This window comes from Ictidomys tridecemlineatus, chromosome 2, assembly GCF_052094955.1.
Source record: "Ictidomys tridecemlineatus isolate mIctTri1 chromosome 2, mIctTri1.hap1, whole genome shotgun sequence".
In the NCBI taxonomy this organism is placed as follows: Eukaryota; Metazoa; Chordata; class Mammalia; order Rodentia; family Sciuridae; genus Ictidomys; species Ictidomys tridecemlineatus.
In genome coordinates this window covers 42,713,353-42,732,044 of record NC_135478.1, presented here as the reverse complement: position 1 = coordinate 42,732,044, position 18,692 = coordinate 42,713,353, and the positions used below count along the sequence as shown (strand labels likewise).

Sequence of the window (18,692 nt, the reverse complement as noted above, 5' to 3'; positions counted from 1 at the left end):
CCATGTGAGGCCATATCTTTGTGACAATAACAAATATATATATACATGTATATATATATTTATATATACACACATACAGTCATGTGCCATATAGACATTTTAGTCAACCATAGATGGCATATACGATAGTGTTACATTAAGATTTTATCACTTAGTGACATTGTCACAGGCTTAGTTTATGTAACATTGCTCTGTGATGTTTGCACAAACAAGAAACTATTTAATGACATGTCTCTCAGAATGTATCCTTTTTGATGATAAGTGGATGCATGAATATATGTGTGTATAACTATATGTATATATGTTTGTATATATGTATGTGTGTTATTTATATATAATACATATATATGCAAGTACATTATATATTATATATATGTAAATATATGTTATATATTTGCATATCTGTCGATTGTCTATCTGTCTATCAGTGGTTCTGTTTCTCTGGTTGAACCCTAACCCCTGACTCTGCTACCTTCTGGAAGCCTAGTCATTAGGTGTCTTCCTCCCAGTGTGTTGTAGAAAATTCCAGATGGTGGCCAATTCCCCAGACTCTGCTTCTGCAAACACTGCCACTTGTCTTGCGAACTCTTTCTGATGATCTCTGTTCTACGTGCAGGACGAAGGCGGGGTTGGCAGCCCTGTTCTCAGCAATGGAAGTGGGCTAGCTGACTGTGCAGACTAGCAGAGCCAGATGGACAGCCCAATAGGCTCAGCTAATTTCTCACAAGAGGGAAAATGCAAAAACAGTAATAAGAAATCACTGGAGGACTCCATTAGCCACAAAGAGTGAAGATCCTTGGATGTCTCAAAAATCTTGAGGCAGGAGAATGAGGAAAGGTCACTACACAGATAAAGGTGCCCTATCATATGGATTTCAGAGCCAACATCTGGGGCCTCTACTGGCATCCCCAGAATGCCTTCATGTGCACATAAGAAAAAGATACATTTTCTCTGGGCTTATACCCAACAGGTGGGGTTTTGCACATCTCCTATCAGAGAGGTTGCAAATTGGCAGCCCATGGGCTGAAGTTGGGCTGCCAATATGTTTTGTTTGGCCTCAACAGTGTTTTTAAAATTTTTTAAATTTGTTGCCAACTTTTACAAATTGGGTATTTCACATTTTAAAAAAAAATCTAAATTTCTCATTTTTTTAAAAATTCAGAATATTTGGCAAGTCTAGACCTTTTCTCTGCATGGCAAAAGTTGGCTGCAGCTGACTAACAGCTGTTCCCGTTAAGCAAGATAGGAGCTCTCCAGTTCATGCAGCCACATCCTGCCTGCTTCCCTTGCTTATGTTACCTGTCTGGCTTCTGGAAGTGTCCAAGTTTACAAGTCCTCCTTTTCCCATCTGTAGCCAACGCCATCTGGCATCCTGCTCATATCCTTTCCCATTGTAGTAGAAACCCAAGCTGGCCTTCACACTACCAGCCTGAAAACTTTCTTTGGCAGTCAGTTTCTCTCTGTCTGCTTCCCAGTAGGTTGAACATGCCTCTTTCAGTTAGTCCTCAGCTGATGAGAGCTGATGTGTAAAAACTCTAGCTTCCTCCCCCTTGGTAAGAATAGCTCCAAGGCTCATATTGTACCCTGAGTCCCCGAGTGCCCCAATGATATTGCGCTCTAGTTACCCACAGTGGTAGCTGACTTGATTAAGGGTCCTTGAAAGGTCATCTGACCTTCTTTGTGTCTCTTCTCTGTTCCTCTACCAGTGTTTTTTTCACCATGGAATAAACTACTTATACAGTTTGTTGTACAATAACAAGAATTTGTGGTAGTTATACTCTATAAAATTGCATGGACACTGAACTAGAAAATACTGTTCCTAGGGGTTATAGAGCGTTATGTTCCTGTGAGCTTCCATTGAGATCATCTTTGTCAACTAATCAATACATAGCCTTGTTTTATGCATGCTAATGTTTTAAGATACCTAATTTAATATATATTGTTGAGCAATATATATTCAATTCAATACATTTTAAATTCAGTGCTCATTAATGAGCTCTAAATGGACAATAGCATTATAACTCATGCCTGTGTTTTTTCTATAAAGTTCATCACAGACTTCTTGTGCTCAGGAATGCCAGACAGCACTTTAGTACTACACTTGGGGCTATTTTAAACAGTAAATCATCAAAAAGAAATGCAAGAATGCAAAAAGCATGGCACTACATAGAACATGAAGAGGATAATCTTCCCAGAATGAGAACTGAAACAAGAAGCCTGAAGAATCACATTGCTTGACCTCAACTGGGAACATGTGCATCAGGTATCTCAAATCTTTTGCTGCTCTGCACGTGTCCTTATATGCCTATGAAAATGCTATGAATATTTAAATAGCGAGTGGGAAAATTTGCAAAATATGAAATCCATGAATGATAAGAATCAGCTCTACCCCAGGGTCCACTTCAAGATGAAGACAACATCATTAGAAGTGCTTTCCTTTTCAAGTCACTTAGGGGCAACTAAAAAAAATGGTAAGAAATAGAATGTAATGGTTTTCAGGCATTAGCCAGTAAGAGCAGGGAGAGAGGGGAAACAGATGAAGTGAGTCCTATGATTTCCTCGGTGTATTGCTGGAGAGGAGAACCAGGCTGCAGTGCAGGAAGGAGGGCCCCAGATAGAACTTGATGGTCCCTTGAGTTAAGGAGACAGAGCTGGATGTCTAGGGTGGTTAGCATTTGCAGGACAGTGTGCTGGAGAACAGTGGGCTCTACGCAGGGAGAGTTCCAGAGATTTGCAGAGTTTTCATATGAATTTTGATCAGACATGCATGTAAAGAAGCAACCCAATGCATATACTGGGAAAAGACCCATTTGGAAGGAGCAGAGGGAACAACCTCAGCACATACAGAGTGGGAGTAGTTAAGTGTTCTTGCCAGCCAGAGTGGGAAATGCTGTAATTCACAGGGTATCAGACTATGCAGAAAGGTCTTGTCTCCATAGCAAAGAAAAAAACTGGCTTAAATTAAGACTTCTAAAAAATAAAATCAAGCTGTATCCAAGTAAGTTAACTATATTCTAGAAAAAAGTCTCAACAATCTTGATAGGAAAATGGAAATATCCAAAACTCAACAAGGTAAAATTTACAATGTCTGGCATCAATTTAAAAATTATCAGACAGCCCAGGACCACCCCACCAACCAGCAGACCCATGCCTGAGCCCAGGATTAGCCCACCTCCATCTTGGACCACTGCAGCCATCACCATAGCCCTCTCCAGGCAGTAGCCTCCACCTTGGGACAACAGATAGGTCACAGCTATATCTCCAAACAGGCAATCCACCCTTTCATCCCCATCTTTGAAAGTGGTTACAACCATTTTGGGACACCCCCACTGCTATCTTGAGCTACCTTTGCTATTGCCACCACCACCTTTAGTTGCAGTAATATTTATCATGGAACACAGACTGGGGACTAGAAGCCCAACACCAAGGTGAACTACAGGTAATCTGCAGAGACACTCCAAAGTTATTGGGTAGAAACTAATGCCTCAGACCTGCACTGCAAGAAAGGGAGACACATAGAAAACAAGAAAAAACAAGGGAAGAATGTATCCCAAACATACCAAGATACTATAATAATAGAATCCATAGACAGTGCAGTTGATGAAATGTCAGAGAAGGAGTTCCAAATGTACATAATAAAAATGATCTCTGAATTAAAGAAGAACCTAAATGAGCAAATACAGGCAAAAAAATTGATCATTCCAATAAGGGAGCAAATACAGGTAGTAAGGGATTACTTCAAGAAAGAGATTCTGAAAGAAAACCAATCAGAAATCCTTGAAGTGAAGGAAACAATAAATGAAATAAAACTCAATAGAAAGCATCTCAACAGACTAAATCACTTGGAAGATAGGACATCAGATAATAAAGACAAAATATACAATCTTGAAAATAAAGTTGACCATGGTAAGAAACCATGAATAGAACATCCAAAAATTATGGGCTAGCATCAAAAGACCAAATCCAAGATTTATTGGGATAGAGGAAGGCACAGAGATTAAACCAAAGAAATGCACAATCTCTTCAGTGAAATAATATCAGAAAATTTCCTAAACATGAAGAATGAGTTGGAAAATCAAATACAAGTGACTTACAGGACACCAAATGTACAAAACTACAACCTATCTACACCAAGGCACATTATAATGAAAATGCCTAGCATACAGAATAAGGATAGAATCTTAAAGGTCATAAAAGAGAGGAATCAGATCACATATAAGGGGAGACCAATTTTGATCTCAGTAGATTTTCCAACTCAGACCCTCAAACCCAGGAGATCCTGGAACAACATATACCAAGCTCTGAAATAAAATGGATGCCAACCAAGAATTTTATTTATTTATTTATTTATTATTATTGATTTTTTAAAAAATATAAATGACAGCAGAATGCATTACAATTCTTATTACACATATACAGTACAATTTTTCATATCTCTCATTGTATATAAAGTATGTTGACACCAATTTGTGTCATCATACATGTACTTTGGATAATGATGTCTATCACATTCCACCATCCAGGGATTACCAACCAAGAATTTTATATCCAGCAAATCTAAGCTTCAGATTTTATGATGAAATAAAAACCTTTCATGATAAACAAAAGTTAAAAGAATTTGCAGCGAGAGAGCCTGCACTACAGAGTATTCTCAGCAAAATATTCCATGAGGAGAAAATGAAAAACAGCAATGAAAATCAGCAAAGGGAGGAACTATACTAAAGAAAAGGTCTATCAAAGGAGAAACCAAGTCAAGTTAAAAACCAAAATGACTTGGAATACAAATCATATTTCAATAATTACCCTAAATGTAAATGGTCTAAATTCATCAATTAAAAGATATAGATTGACAGATTGGATTTTAAATAAAAAGACCCAACAATATGCTTCCTTCAGAGACTCATCTCATAGGAAAAGACATCCACAGACTGAAGGTGAAAGGATGGGAAAAAAATGTACCACTCACATGGACCACATAAACAAGCAGGGGTTTCCATCTGCCTATCAGATAAAGTGGACTTCATACCAAAGCTAGTGAAAAGAGATAAAAAAGGACATTTCATACTGCTGAAGGGATTCATACATCAAAAAGACATAACAACCATATATATCTATGCCCCAAGCAATGGGGCATCTATGTATATCAAACAAACCCTTGTCAATTACAAGAATAAACTACAACACAATAATACTGGGTGACTTTAATACACCTCTCTCACCACTGGGTAGTTTTGTTTAGTTTTTTTTTTTCCAAACAAAAACTAAACAAAGAAACTATAGAACTCAATAATACAATTAATAAATTAGACTTAACAGACATATGTAGGATATTCCATCTAGCAATGAGCGAATACACTTTATTCTCATCAGCACATGGATCCTTCTCCAAAATAGACCATATGTTATGCCACAAAGCAAGTCTTCACAAATACAAAAAATAAAGATACTACCCTGCATTCTATCTGACCATAATGGAATGAAATTAGAAATCAATAATAAAATAAAACATAGAAGCTTCTCCAACACCTGGATACTAAACAATATGCTATTGAATGATGCATGTATAACAGAAGACATCAGGGAAGAGACAAAAAAAATTCTTGGAGTAAATGAGAATTCCAATACAACTTATTAAAATCTATGGAACAGTATGCAGGCAGTGCTAAGAGGAAAATTCATTGCATGGAGTTCATTCATTAAAAGATGAAAAAGTCAACAAATTAATGACCTGACATTATAGCTCAAAGCCCTAGAAAAAGAGGAACAAACCAACATTAAAAGTAGTAGAAGACAGGAAATAATTAAAATCAGGACAGAAATCAATGAAATTGAAACAAAAGAAACAATTCAAAAACTTGACACAACAAAAAGCTGGTTCTTTGAAAAAATAAATAAAATTGGCAAACTCTTAGCCACCCTAATGAAAAGGAGAGAGAAACTGAAATTAGTAAAACTCATGATGAAAAAGAAAATATCGCAACAGACAGTACTGAAATAGTGAAAATAATTAGCAAATATTTTGAAAATTTACACTCCAGCAAAATAGAAAACCTCAAAGACTCTGATGAATTTCTAGAGGCATATGGTCAACCAACCTGAGTCAAGACGACTTAAACAGATTAATTTCAAGCAAGGAACTAGAAGACTCCATCAAACCAAGAAAAGCCCAGGACCAGATGGATTCACAGCTAAGTTCTACAAGACCTAAAAAGAAGAATTAATATCAATACTCCTCAAATTAGTTCATGAAATAGAAAAGGAGGGAACCCTTACTGATTCATTCTATGAAGCTAGTATCATCCTGATACCAAAACCAGGCAGAGACACATTAAGGAAAGAAAATTGTAGACCAATATCTCTGATGAAGATAGATGCAAAAATTCTCAATGAAATTCTGGCAAATCACATACTAAAACATAATTAAGAAATAGTGCACCATGATCGAGTGGGGTTCTTTCCAGGGATGCAAGTTTGGCTCAACATACAGAAATCAATAAATATAATTCATCACATCAATAGACTCAAAGATAAGAATCATATATCAATTGATGTAGAGAAAGCACTTGACAAAATACACTACCCTTTCATGTTCAAAACACTAGAAAAACTAGGGATAGAAGGAAATACTTCAACATTGTAAAAGTTATCTCTACTAAACCCAAGGCCAACATAATTCTAAATGGAGAAAAATTTCAAGCGTTCCCTCTAGGGAACAGGGATGCTCTCTTTTACCACTTCTGTTCAACATAGTCCTTGAATCTCTAGCCAGATCAGTTAGACAGATCAAAGAAATTAAAGGGACAGACACAAATATTTGCTGATGACATGATTCTATACTTAGAGGATCCAAAAAAAAAAAAAAACTCCACCAGAAAACTTCTAGAATTAATAAATGAATTCATCAAAGTAGCAGGATATAAAATTAATACCCATAAATCAAATGCATTTCTATACATCACTGATGAATCCTCTGAAAGAGAAATTAGGAAAACTACCTCATGCACAATAGCCTAAAAAACAAAACAAAACAAAACAAAACCCTTGAGAATCAACCTTATATAAAGGTAAAAGACCTCTACCATGAAATCTACAGAACACTAAAGAAAGAAATTGAAGAAGACCTTAGAAGATGGAAAGATCTCCCATGCTCTTGGATAGGCAAATTTAATATTGTCAAAATGGCCATACTACCCAAAGCGCTATACAGATTCAATGTAATTCCAATTAAAATCCCAACATCATTCCTTATAGAAATAGAAAAAGCAATCACAAAATTCATTTGGAAAAATTGAAGAGGCACAGAATAGCCAAAGCAATCCTTGTCAAGAAGAGTAAAGCAGGAGGAATCATTATACAGATCTTAATCTGTACCACAAAGCTATAGTAACAAAAATGGCATGGTATTGGCACCAAAATAGACATGTAGACCATGGTACAGAATAGAGGACACAGAAATACCGTTATCTCATTCTAGACAAAGGAGCCAAAAACATACATTGGAGGAAATATACCTCTTCAACAAATGAAGAACTGGAAATCCATATGCAGAAAATGAAACTAAACCCTTATCTCTCACCATCCACAAAACTCAACTCAAAATGAATCAAAGACCTAGGAATTAGATCAGAGACTCTTGATCACGTCGGATTAGGCCCTGACTTCCTAAGTAAGACTCCTATAGCACAAGAAATAAAATCAAGAATCAATAAATGGGATGGACTCAAACTAAAAAGCTTCTTCTCAGCAAAAGAAACAATCAATGAGGTGAAGAGATAGCCTACATTTTGGGAGCAAATTTTTACTACATGCACATCAGATACAGCACTAAACTCCAGGATATAAAAAGAACTCAAAAAATGGGCTGGGGTTGTGGCTCAGTGGTAGCACGGTTTTTTAGCACACGTGAGGCCTTGGGTTCAATCCTCAGCACAACATAAAAATGAAATGGAGATATTTTGTCCACCTACAACTAAAAAAATTATATATATATATATTTTTTTAAAAAAAGAACTTAAAAAATTTAACACCAAAAAGACAAACAATCCAATCAATAAATGGGCTAAGGAGCTGAACAGACACTTCTAAGAAGAAGATATACAATTGATCAACAAATACATGAAAAAATGTTCAATATCTCTAGTAATTAGAGAAATACAAATCAAAACTACTCTAAGATTTCATTTCATGCCAGTCAGAATGGCAGTTATCAAGAATATAGAGAACAGTAAATGTTGGTGAGGATGTGAGGGAAAAGGCACACTCATACATTGCTGGTATATATATAAAATAGCATATTAACATTAAAAGAGAATAAAATTATGGCATTTGTAGGTAAATGGATGGAGCTGGAGAATATCATGCTAAGCGAAGTAAGCCAATCCCCAAAATCAAAGGCTGAATGTTCTCTCTGATAAGTGGATGCTGATCCATAACGGGGAAGGAATGCATGGGAAAAATGGAGGAAATTTGATTGGGCAAAGGGGAGGGAGGGAAGGGGAAGGGTATGAGGCAGGAAAGATGGTGGAATGAGATGGACATTATTACCCTTGGCACATGTATGCCTGCACATATGGTGTGACACTACATCATGTACAATCAGAGAAATGAAAAGTTGTGCTGCAATTGTGTACAATGAATCAAAATGCATTCTGATGTCATATATACCTAATTAAAATAAATGAATTTATTTAAAAAATTATCAGACATACAAAGAATCAAGAAAATGTGACATACAACAAAGAGAAGAATTAATGGAAAAAAAAAACCAAGAGGACATAAGGAATAGAATTGGTAAACAAAGACACAGAAATTATTTTTACAACCACATTTCATATGTTTGAAAAAATGGGGAAAGACAGTTATGTAGAAACATTGGATTTATTTTTTAAAAATCCAAATGAGGTTCATAGAGAAAAATAAGAAAGTCTGAGATGAAAAATTCACTGGATGGAATTAATAACAGATTATATATTACAGAAGAAAAGATGACTTGAGATCAAGACCACAATAGAAACTATCCAAAATGAAATTCAGAGAGGAAAATGTAAAATAAGTCAGAAGCAATACCAGAATGGCTTCGGGAGACAAGCCATTCTGGTCTGTGCCTGAGTCTTGTTGATATACAGGTGCTCATTACCCTTGGGAAGTTCCAGAAGGGAAGTTGGATTAGGGGCCTAGTTGCCTAGATACAGTGCATATATGGCTTCCAGCTCTCCCTGAGTTTCTTCTTTCAGTCCTTAGAGATTCAGTGGATTACTGCTTCTATAAACAACATTTTAAAAAATTAATTGACAAATGAACTTGTATATATACTCAAGATTACAATGTGTGATTTGAAGTACTTCTGCATTGTGTAATAAGAACCCCAAATTAAACACATGCATTACCACCCACAGTGTGTGGTGGTAGAGTAAGGACTCTTGATATCTGTTCTCTCATACAATTTCAAGTAAACAAGGCAGTATTATTAACCATAGCACCATACTATACATTAGAACAATTCATCTAATAAAGAAAGTTTGCTCCCTTTGACCAACATCTCCCCATTTCTTCAACCCTCAGTCCTAGCAACCACCAATCTACTATGAGTTCAAGTATTTTAGAGTTCATGCACTTTTAAGGGATTTTCTTCCCAGAAAGTGAGAAGGAATGGCTATGGGTTTTCCTGTTTTCCCAGTTCTTTCCTCCATTTTTACCCTCTGGTAACACAGGCCCTTTTGGCTTTAAGACTTAGCAGTGTGTGTGTGTGTGTGTGTGTGTGTGTGTGTGTGTGTGTGTGTGTCTGTCTGTCTGAGAGAGAGAGACAGAGACAGAGACACAGAGAGACACAGACACTGGGAATTTGACCCAGAGGTGCTTTACCATTGAGCTAAATCCCCATCCTCTTAAATTTTATTTTGAGACAATGTCTTGCTGAGGCTGGCTTCAAACTTATGATCTTCTTGCTCAGCCTCCAGAATTGCTGGGATAGCAGGCACACCCCACCATGCCAGGTAAGACTTGGCACTCTTAAAATAGAATAACAACATAAAGATGGAAAAAAATGTCCTAAATATCACATTTAAAATTTTTAGTACTTCTTATTTCTTTTTAATGTGGTGCTGGGGATTGAACCCAGAGCCTTGTGCATGCAAGGCAAGCACTCTACCAACTGAACTATATCCCCAGCCCAATACCTCTTATTTCTATTGGATAGTAAGGTGTAAAACAATGAATGGGCTTGTCTTTCTCATCAGACTTCTCTGAACTCCTGTCTTGGTCAGTTTTTGGTGCTATAACAGAATAAAATAAACAGGTGTTATAACAGAAAAACATCACCAGAAATATATTGGCTCACAGTTCTGGAGGGTGGGAAGTCCAATGTCAAGGTTCTGGCAAGGCCTTCTTGATATGTCAAAACATGGTATATGACATCATATTGGGGAACGATGGAGAGATGAGGGGAGCCTATTCCCACACAATGGCCCCACTCCAGCAATATGAACCCAACCCCAAAGTAATGACATTACCAATTCATGAGAGCAGAATCTTCATGGCTAAACACTTCTTTAAAATCCCACCTCTCAGTACGATCACAATGGCAATTAAATGTCAACATGAGGTTTGGAGGAGATAAACATTCAAACCATCACAGCCTCTTCCCAGATAATACTAGATATACCCTGAATAAATGCTGGGGTCCTATTGAAGTGAACATAAATTTGGTTTCAACATATCTTATATACAGAGATATGATAAATTGTGATATAAAGGTGTATTAAGAATTTTAATGCAAAAAAATAATAAGAGAGCTCATGTAAAAAAATAAATAAAATAAAAAATAAAATAAAATGAAACTGAAAAAAAACCTCAGTAAGATTGCATAAAGTCTCTTTAAATTATGAAATATCTTAAACTTACTGAAAATAATGGACACCCATGAATTTACATTCCAAGTTTTTAAAAGTTTATTTTTTTCATATTTGCATCAATATTTTGTTTTAATATTTTGAACTTTCAGATACAGTTAAAGCTACTTTCCCCATTCTAGTCCTTTCTTTTCCTCCACTAACAGAAGTGATAATTTCCCGAGGGAATTTGTAAAGGTTTTTATGTATTATCCCACATGCTTAATATGGAGTAATATTTTAATTATTTTAAAATGTTACAATTTAGAAATTTATTATGTTTTAGAAATTTATTTGTATTCATGTGAGTTAATTTCATTCATTCTACTTGAATAGAACATGTTACAGGATGTCATGAGGGCTGTTAGGTTATTTCCCGTTTTTTGCCATGAAAGTGCTTTGGTAAACATCTTACATGTCTCCTTGAGAACATGTACAAAAACTTTTCCTGGAGATGGAAAGGCTGGTTGTAGAGCATTTGCATCTTCCACATTGCTGTACAGGGCCAAAATATTCATCAAAGGGCACCATTTTACTCTCCAACCAACAGCAAGTGAGCTGTCCCTTTCCCTCATGTCTTTGATTTGGTATTAGCAGACTTTCAACTTTTAAAATCAATCTGCACCTAGACCCTTGATTCTTTTTCATGGATTTGTTTCTCCCACATATGCCAATACAACACTGCTTTAAGTATCGAAGTTTTTATGAATCCAGATGCTATATATAGTTCAGATCTTAAATGTCCCCAAATGGTCTGTGTATTAAAGACTCGGTCCCTTGCTTGGCACTATGGGAGGCAATGGAAACTTTAAAAGGTAAGACCTGGTGGAAGGTCCTAAGTCACTGAGGGTGTGCCCTTGAAGGGGATAAAAAGGTCCCCAGCCCTTTCCTCTTCCTTTTGTTCATGCCTAGCCAGGAGGTGGGTGGATTTTTCTATGTGTTCCCTGCCATCATATGCTGCTTCACCACAGGTAGCCGTGCTGATTGACCATAGATTGAAAGCTCTGAACCAAGAGCCAAAATAAACCCTAAGTTCATTATCTCAGGAATTCATTACACAGGCAGCGAACACACCGGCTATCTGGTAAAAGGGATTTCCCTTCTTTTCCTTCATAATCATCATCTCTATTCTTGGCCATTTATTTTTCTTTATGAATTTCAGGATAGCTTGCCAAGATCTACGGAAAGCGGAATTAGGATTTTAAATATAACAACAGTGAATGACTAGATGAACCTGAGGAGAATTGACATGTTCGTGAGACTGAGTCTTTCTATTCAAGGCAATGCTAAATCTCTACAAGTTTACTTTTATTCCTTCAATGTATAGTACTCTCCATAAACTTGGTGAGATTTATTACTGGGTATCTTAAAGTTTTTGTTGCTGAGATTCCATTTTTCACTTACTAGACAGGCAGAGATCAAAAAGGTTAATAACACTCTCTACTGGTAAGATTATAGGGAAAGAGGCATGCTCATATTTTATTAGTGCAAGTGTAAATTAATGCAATCTCTTTGGAGCACAGTTTGCAGCGGCTCTAAATTTCCTAATGTGCATGTTATTTGACCCCAAAATTCTGCTTTCAGGAATTATTCACAAAAATATGCACATATATGTGCAATTTTGTGTGTATAAGGATGTTTAAGGAAATATTAGTATATAAACATAAAATTGGCAACAACCAAAATGTGCATCAATAGAAGACTGGTAAATCAATCATTGATTAATTACTCCATTCAAAGAAATATTATGCAGCCATTAAATAAAATGAAGCAGCTTTATAAAAACTTACCTATAAGTATTTATATGTGCAATTTTTTAAAATTTGCTTTAGCATTTTTTAAAAAATTTTCCCTATCCCAGTGTCTTGAAGTAGTAAGTTAGATTATTGATTAAAAATCTTTTTTTTTCAATAAAATTTTTTTAATGACAAATCAAATAAATAAGAGAGAGGATATTTCTCCTTCTTCCTCTTCTTTTTTAATACAGGTACTTATAGCTATAAATTTTCCTCTAATTATATTTCATAAGTTTCTGCATATTGTGTTTTTGTATCATTTATTTCAAAGTATTTTCTAAGTTCCAATATGACTTCTTCTTTGACTCACTTGTTTTTTAGGTGTATGCTGCTTAATTCCTACTGTGTTAGTCAGCTTTTCATTACTGTGATCAAAATACCTGACAAGAACAACTTAGAGGAGGTAAGATTTATTTTGGCTCATCGTTCTAGAAGATTCCGTTCATGGTTGGCTGGCTCCAAGGCAGAAACATCATGGCGGAAGGGTGTGGTAGAGGAAAGCTGCTTGCGTCTTGGCAGCTGGGAAGCAGAGGGAGAGAGAAGAGGGTCCAGGGACAAGATAAACCCTTCCCAGAGCACATTCCCAGTGACCTACTTACTCCAAGTAGGTCCATTCGGCTATCAATGGATCAACCCATTTGATGAGTCCACTGATGTGATCAGAGCCCGAAAGCCCCCACCTCTCAACCTTGCTGCACTGGGGCCCATGCTTTTAAAACATGAGCTTTTGGGGGACATTCCATAACCATGACACAACACACACACATATTTATTCATATATATGTATGTATGAATTTCTAAAATTCTTTCTGTCATTGACTTCTATTTTATTCCATTTTGGTCAGAGAACATGACATCATTGCACTTCTTCTAAATTTGTTGAGGCTTGTTGAACGATTTGGCTTATGGTCTAGCCTGGAGAATGTTCCATGTGTACTTGAGAAAAATGTGTGTTCTGCAGTCTGTGGGTGGAAAAGAGTGACATCTCTTAAAATTCCTTCCTCTTTGAACCTACTATCTTTTCCCTGCGGTTACTTCAGAGCATCTCCCCCTCCAAATTTGAAATCTTTCTTTCATGTCCAGTCCTTAAGACATTTTTTTTTCTTTTCTCCTTCTTCCTTCTTCCACTTACCTCTTTATAATGTAGACTAAACCAACCCCTTGCACTAGGGGCTTCTCCTTTTCCTTTTCTTGTTTCTTCTCTGCCTTCTCTTTATTCTCTGCTTTATCTACCACTAGAACCTGAGAACTCACCCAAACACAATAATTTACCTGCATCCCCAGGCCTCTCTAGTTTAGTCTCTCTTTACCCTTTTTCCTGAATGTGCATTACAAAAATCTACCATACAGCTGATAAGAAGAACTTTCTATATGGTCAGAACACTAGGGTTAAAAGACCTGAGGAAACTGGGCATAGTGGCACACACCTGTACTCCCAGTAGTTCGGGAGGCTGAGGCAGGAGGATCTCAAGTTTAAAGCCAGCCTCAGCAACAGCAAGGCACTGAGCAACTCAGTGAGACCCTGTGTCTAAATAAAATACCAAAAAAAAAAAAATGGCTGGGGATGTGTCTCAGTGGTCAAGTGCCCCTGAATTTAATCCCTAGTACTCTCCCCCCCAAAAAAAGAAAAGCTGAGGAAGACAAAATTCTTCCTTCTAAACCTACCTTCCATGGATCACATTCCCAGTGGGAGATCCTTGTAAAGCTAGTCATCCTCAGCCATGGCAGGATTATCCTCCTCCCTCAAAGTCACTGTAGTCACTGTAAATTCCTTTTCAACCCTATCTATGTCTAAGAAAACAGAGTATAAAGCTTTGATGGTGGCAGCCTCAAAGTGGGATCAATTTGACTTTAATTCATTATTAATACATTACCAAAGAGCCTTTTTGAAGTCTCAGCAAGAGCAGATGCTGAGAACACAAGATCCTTCATAGCTTTCGAAGATCTTACAGCCTAGGAAGGAGTGTAAAGGTAATTGACTTCTGTTGTTCATCTCCAGGCTTAGAGAAATGTCAGATCTTTACATTTTAATTTATTTTCTTAAAATTCCCCAATTACTGGCTTGTACACATCTCCACGATTGCTCTCAGCACACTATGTAGCTATAAATATTTGAGGACCACACCGACCACATCTTGTTCATCTTTTTGCTTCCCAGGTCAAGCATCATACCTGTACATGGTGGATAGTGAATGATTGTTTGCACCGTGAATGGAGACGACCCAATAATAAACATAGCCAGCAGGACTTCACAGTGCTTTTCTAGAAGAATAATTTTGGTTACTGCAAAGCTAATATATTGGTAACAAACAGACTCAAAATCTACTCTGGCCCTGTGCAATTTCCTTCCCAGGTACAGTCTCAAAAATCCAGCACCATCTCCAATCCCTTTAACTCCACTTCTAGTCAGTGTAATTATCTATGTTCTGTTTCAAATATGTGCTACCAATGGGCATGTGGATGCACACACACAAATTGTACATCTGCAGGTTTTAGTACAAAGGATAGTGCACCCCTCTGCCTTCTGCATTCATTCACCAGCAGTGGACTTTTATTCTAAGAATTAGAGAGAAAATGAGGCAAAGAGTTGCATGGTTCCCCTGGACCTCTCAGACCTTCAAAGACATCTGGAACTCAAATAGTGGGATAATATTTTCCAGGTGCTGATATGTTTTGTTCTCATATTTTTTTCCATACACCCTACCCCCTTCCCCATCTGACAACTGGATGCAGATAGTTCATTTGGGAAGAGAACCCAAAAAACAAAAGTGAGGAGGTAAGAGTAAGGCAGAGGAGGGAGATGATGAATAAAAGATATATTGAAGAGCATGTTTATTAGGGTTACCTTGTGAACAATTGGGGGTCCAGTCCTATGAAGAACTCCTCAAAGAATTTCGTAGATTTTATCTTAGAATGGCTCCGCCAAACCTATGCAGTTTTATCTGCTGAGATATTTATCACAAATTTCCTTTTCTTTTTTTAATATTTATTTTTTAGTTGTAGGTGGACACACAACATCTTTATTTCATTTTTGCGTGGTGCTGAGGATCAAATCCAGTGCCTCACATGTGCTAGCAAGCAATCTACCACTGAGCCACAACCGCAGGCCACAAATTTCTTTTTCTTAATGAATGAAATTGCTCCTGGAGTTAAGTCCCTAACACTTTCGGCCTGCTCTGCATGAAAGGTGAATCAGCATGCCAGATGTTAGAGAAGCCCTCAGGTAGAGAGATGCAGCCACCTGTGGTGGTAAGTGATCTATAAGCAAGGTTAACAGTCCACCTGCAGCTGCAGGTGACTCAGAGCAAGGCTAAGGGGATATAGAGCTGCCACAATCTTTTAATTCTTTTTGAGAATTAAAAAAAAAAAAGAAAGTTCAATATAGATTTAAAATCCCATAGGCCAGGAGAGGAATGATTGAAGGGAAAGCAAAGAGGCCTTTGATCCTAGTGGATCACAAAGTTCTCTGCGTCCCCCAAGAAGAGTGGCAGGGGCATGTCACAGAAACCCTGTGAGCTGAGAAGACCTTGTGTTTGAGGAGGTCGATGTTGCAGGACCTCTGCAGAGAAGTGTCTGGAGGCCATACTCGAGCAGGACCTTTCCAGAAGATTTTGACATATATAGATGACAATGGTGAGGGCATCCTGGAGCTGCATCCCAGGGCCTGAGCCCCGTGTGACCCTGCCCTGGGAGAAGAAGTGAATAGAGGTTGGTCCCACCACTGAGGAAAAGATGGGTTCACAAGTTCACTGATAGAAAAAAAAAACAAAAATATTTATCTGGTCTTGACCATCTAAGTTTGTGGCCTGAAGTTTATACACACAAAACACTAAACTCCCTTTCCTCCCCCTCACACCCAAGCAGAACATGTCCTGAGGACTCCAGAGAAGAACTTGAGCTTGGATCCCTTCCTTGTCTTCTATAGGGACCTATTTCCTGTGAAGGTCTTAATCACAGGTCCAGGGTGGTGGGATTTCAACATCGTTTTTTAGAGGACACAACTAATCTCTTAATAGGAACAAAGGTGAGGCAGGGAGTAGGAGAGGGCAGGCTCTAAGCCTCACACTCAGGTGATGGAGGAAAGGGGTATAGCCCTTTCCCAGGACTGCATCCTAGATCCTGCTGTCCCACAGAGCCCAGGCAGCACAGTCCCTGAAGGAAGATAACAGTGGGAATTCTCTCAGAGTTGTCCCATTTCTGAGACCAGGAGGAATATGAAAGTGAGATGAAAGGGATCACACTTTCATCACACACTTTTGTGCTGTGTTCTGGGGATCCATGCTTTGCTTGATATTGTTTCTGGGAGGACAAAGGGAGGAGAATTCCAGCTAGAAGAGGAGAGAAGCTAAGTAAGAGGGTTGCAGACTAAGGATGCTTTGCCAGCGTCCTGGTGATACAGGGAGGATGGTGCCAGGAGGCGATGTATAGGCAGCAACGTAACAACCCAGAGAGCCAGGAGTTTAGAGGGGGCAGAGCATATGTGGTGGGGGATGCCCTGGAGCTTGCAATTAGGAAAGTCACCTGCCTCCTCTAATCCAAGGTGACTCTGAGAAACTTGGGGGAGTTGGAGGAGTCTGGGTCCTATGCTAGGGGACTTCTTTCTTTAGCATTGTATAACGAAGTTTTGATGGGTCCCTCAAGGGGCCCCTTTGAGTGAACCTCTCCAGGAGCCTGCTGGGGCACCAGTCCAGGGCAGCATGGTAGGCCTTCTGGCATTCATGCCAAGACAGCCTGTTTCAACCCTGAGCCGTCCAGCAGGCATGAAGCAGTTCAAGCTTTTTTTTTTTTTTTAAGAGAGAGAGAGAGAGAGAGAGAGAGAGAGAGAGAGAGAGAGAGAGAGAGAGAGAGAGAGAGAATGAATCTTTTTTTCTAGATGAACACAACACAATGCCTTTATTTATTTTTTTTATGTGGTTCTGAGAATTGAACCCAGGTCCCGCCCATCCTAAGTGAGCGCTCTACCACTGAGCCACAATTCCAGCCCAGGTCAAGCATTTTTTAGGTGACTGTCCATTTATTTGCTTCAGCGTGTCCTTAAAATGTCATCCCATGATTATGGGCTATATGGAATCTTTGTAGAGTTGGTCTACATTACAGAGTCTTGGAAAACACCCAGACTTCCTTTGACTCAACAGCATACCATTGTCTTTATATTCATTCAACAAATGAATATACTTATTGAATGGTTATGCCAGACACAGGTTCAGATACTGGGGCAACAGCCGTGAACAAACAAAATCCCTGCCCCTGTAGAGCTTGCATATTACGCTGGTAGAATGAAAAAATCTGACAATTGAGACTTGAGTGTTTTAACTTGTTGGATGCTAAGAAGAGCCACAGATTCTCCCCCCAAACGGGGGACAAGAATAGAGAATGCCACATGTAGAAAGAAGGGTTTTCAATATAGAAAGGGAGGGGGGTCCTAGGAGGCCTCACTGATCAGAGGACATTGTTGTAAACATAAGAGGGAAGAAATGAGCCATGTGGGTGGATTTCTGGTGCAAGAGAGACCAAGCTACAATATGGCCAGGGTGAAGGCCCTGGAATGGGATGTTCTGATGAGTTTGAAGTTAGTACCACTAGAGAAGAGTGGATGAAAGCTCTGTCCCTGAGGATGGTGACAATGTCCACTGACTTTTCTGAAAGCCTCCTCATGTGTCATTTCTAAAAAGTGGGGTGACAATAGAATACCATGTTACTGAATGGTTCCCCCAAACCTAGACAAGTTAAAGGAAGCATGAGAGCAAGCCTGGGCCAGAAATCCAGATACCTACTATCTTGAAGGACACTGGCTTCCTCTTATGAACACTGGGAACTAGGGCAAGTTAGCATTATCTGTAGAAAGCTTCTTTCTTGCATGTATGCCAGGACGGTTGCTCCTTGGTGTGCTGGTCATGTAAGCAAATTGAGCAAGTTAATGCTGATGTCACTGCTTCTGAATCCCTAAGTATAAAACCTGCTCTGAGTGGGGACAATGCAGAACTGAGAGCACTATGGAAAGAATACATGT

The 18,692-nt window shown here is 38.3% G+C and overlaps 1 protein-coding gene across 2 annotated transcripts in view; it reads left to right on the top strand.

The window, feature by feature from the left end:
- Galnt15 (polypeptide N-acetylgalactosaminyltransferase 15) overlaps positions 1–18,692 on the top strand; it is an 85,388-nt gene that overhangs the window by 21,538 nt on the left and 45,158 nt on the right. Inside the window, exons 2-4 of one of the 2 annotated variants that reach the window (XM_078038322.1) lie at positions 2,048–2,263; positions 13,004–13,085; positions 14,841–15,035. The gene's annotated coding sequence lies outside the window, so the exon portion shown is untranslated. The remainder of the gene's footprint in view (positions 1–2,047; positions 2,264–13,003; positions 13,086–14,840; positions 15,036–18,692) is intronic. The other variant, XM_078038323.1, reaches the window with a different exon arrangement.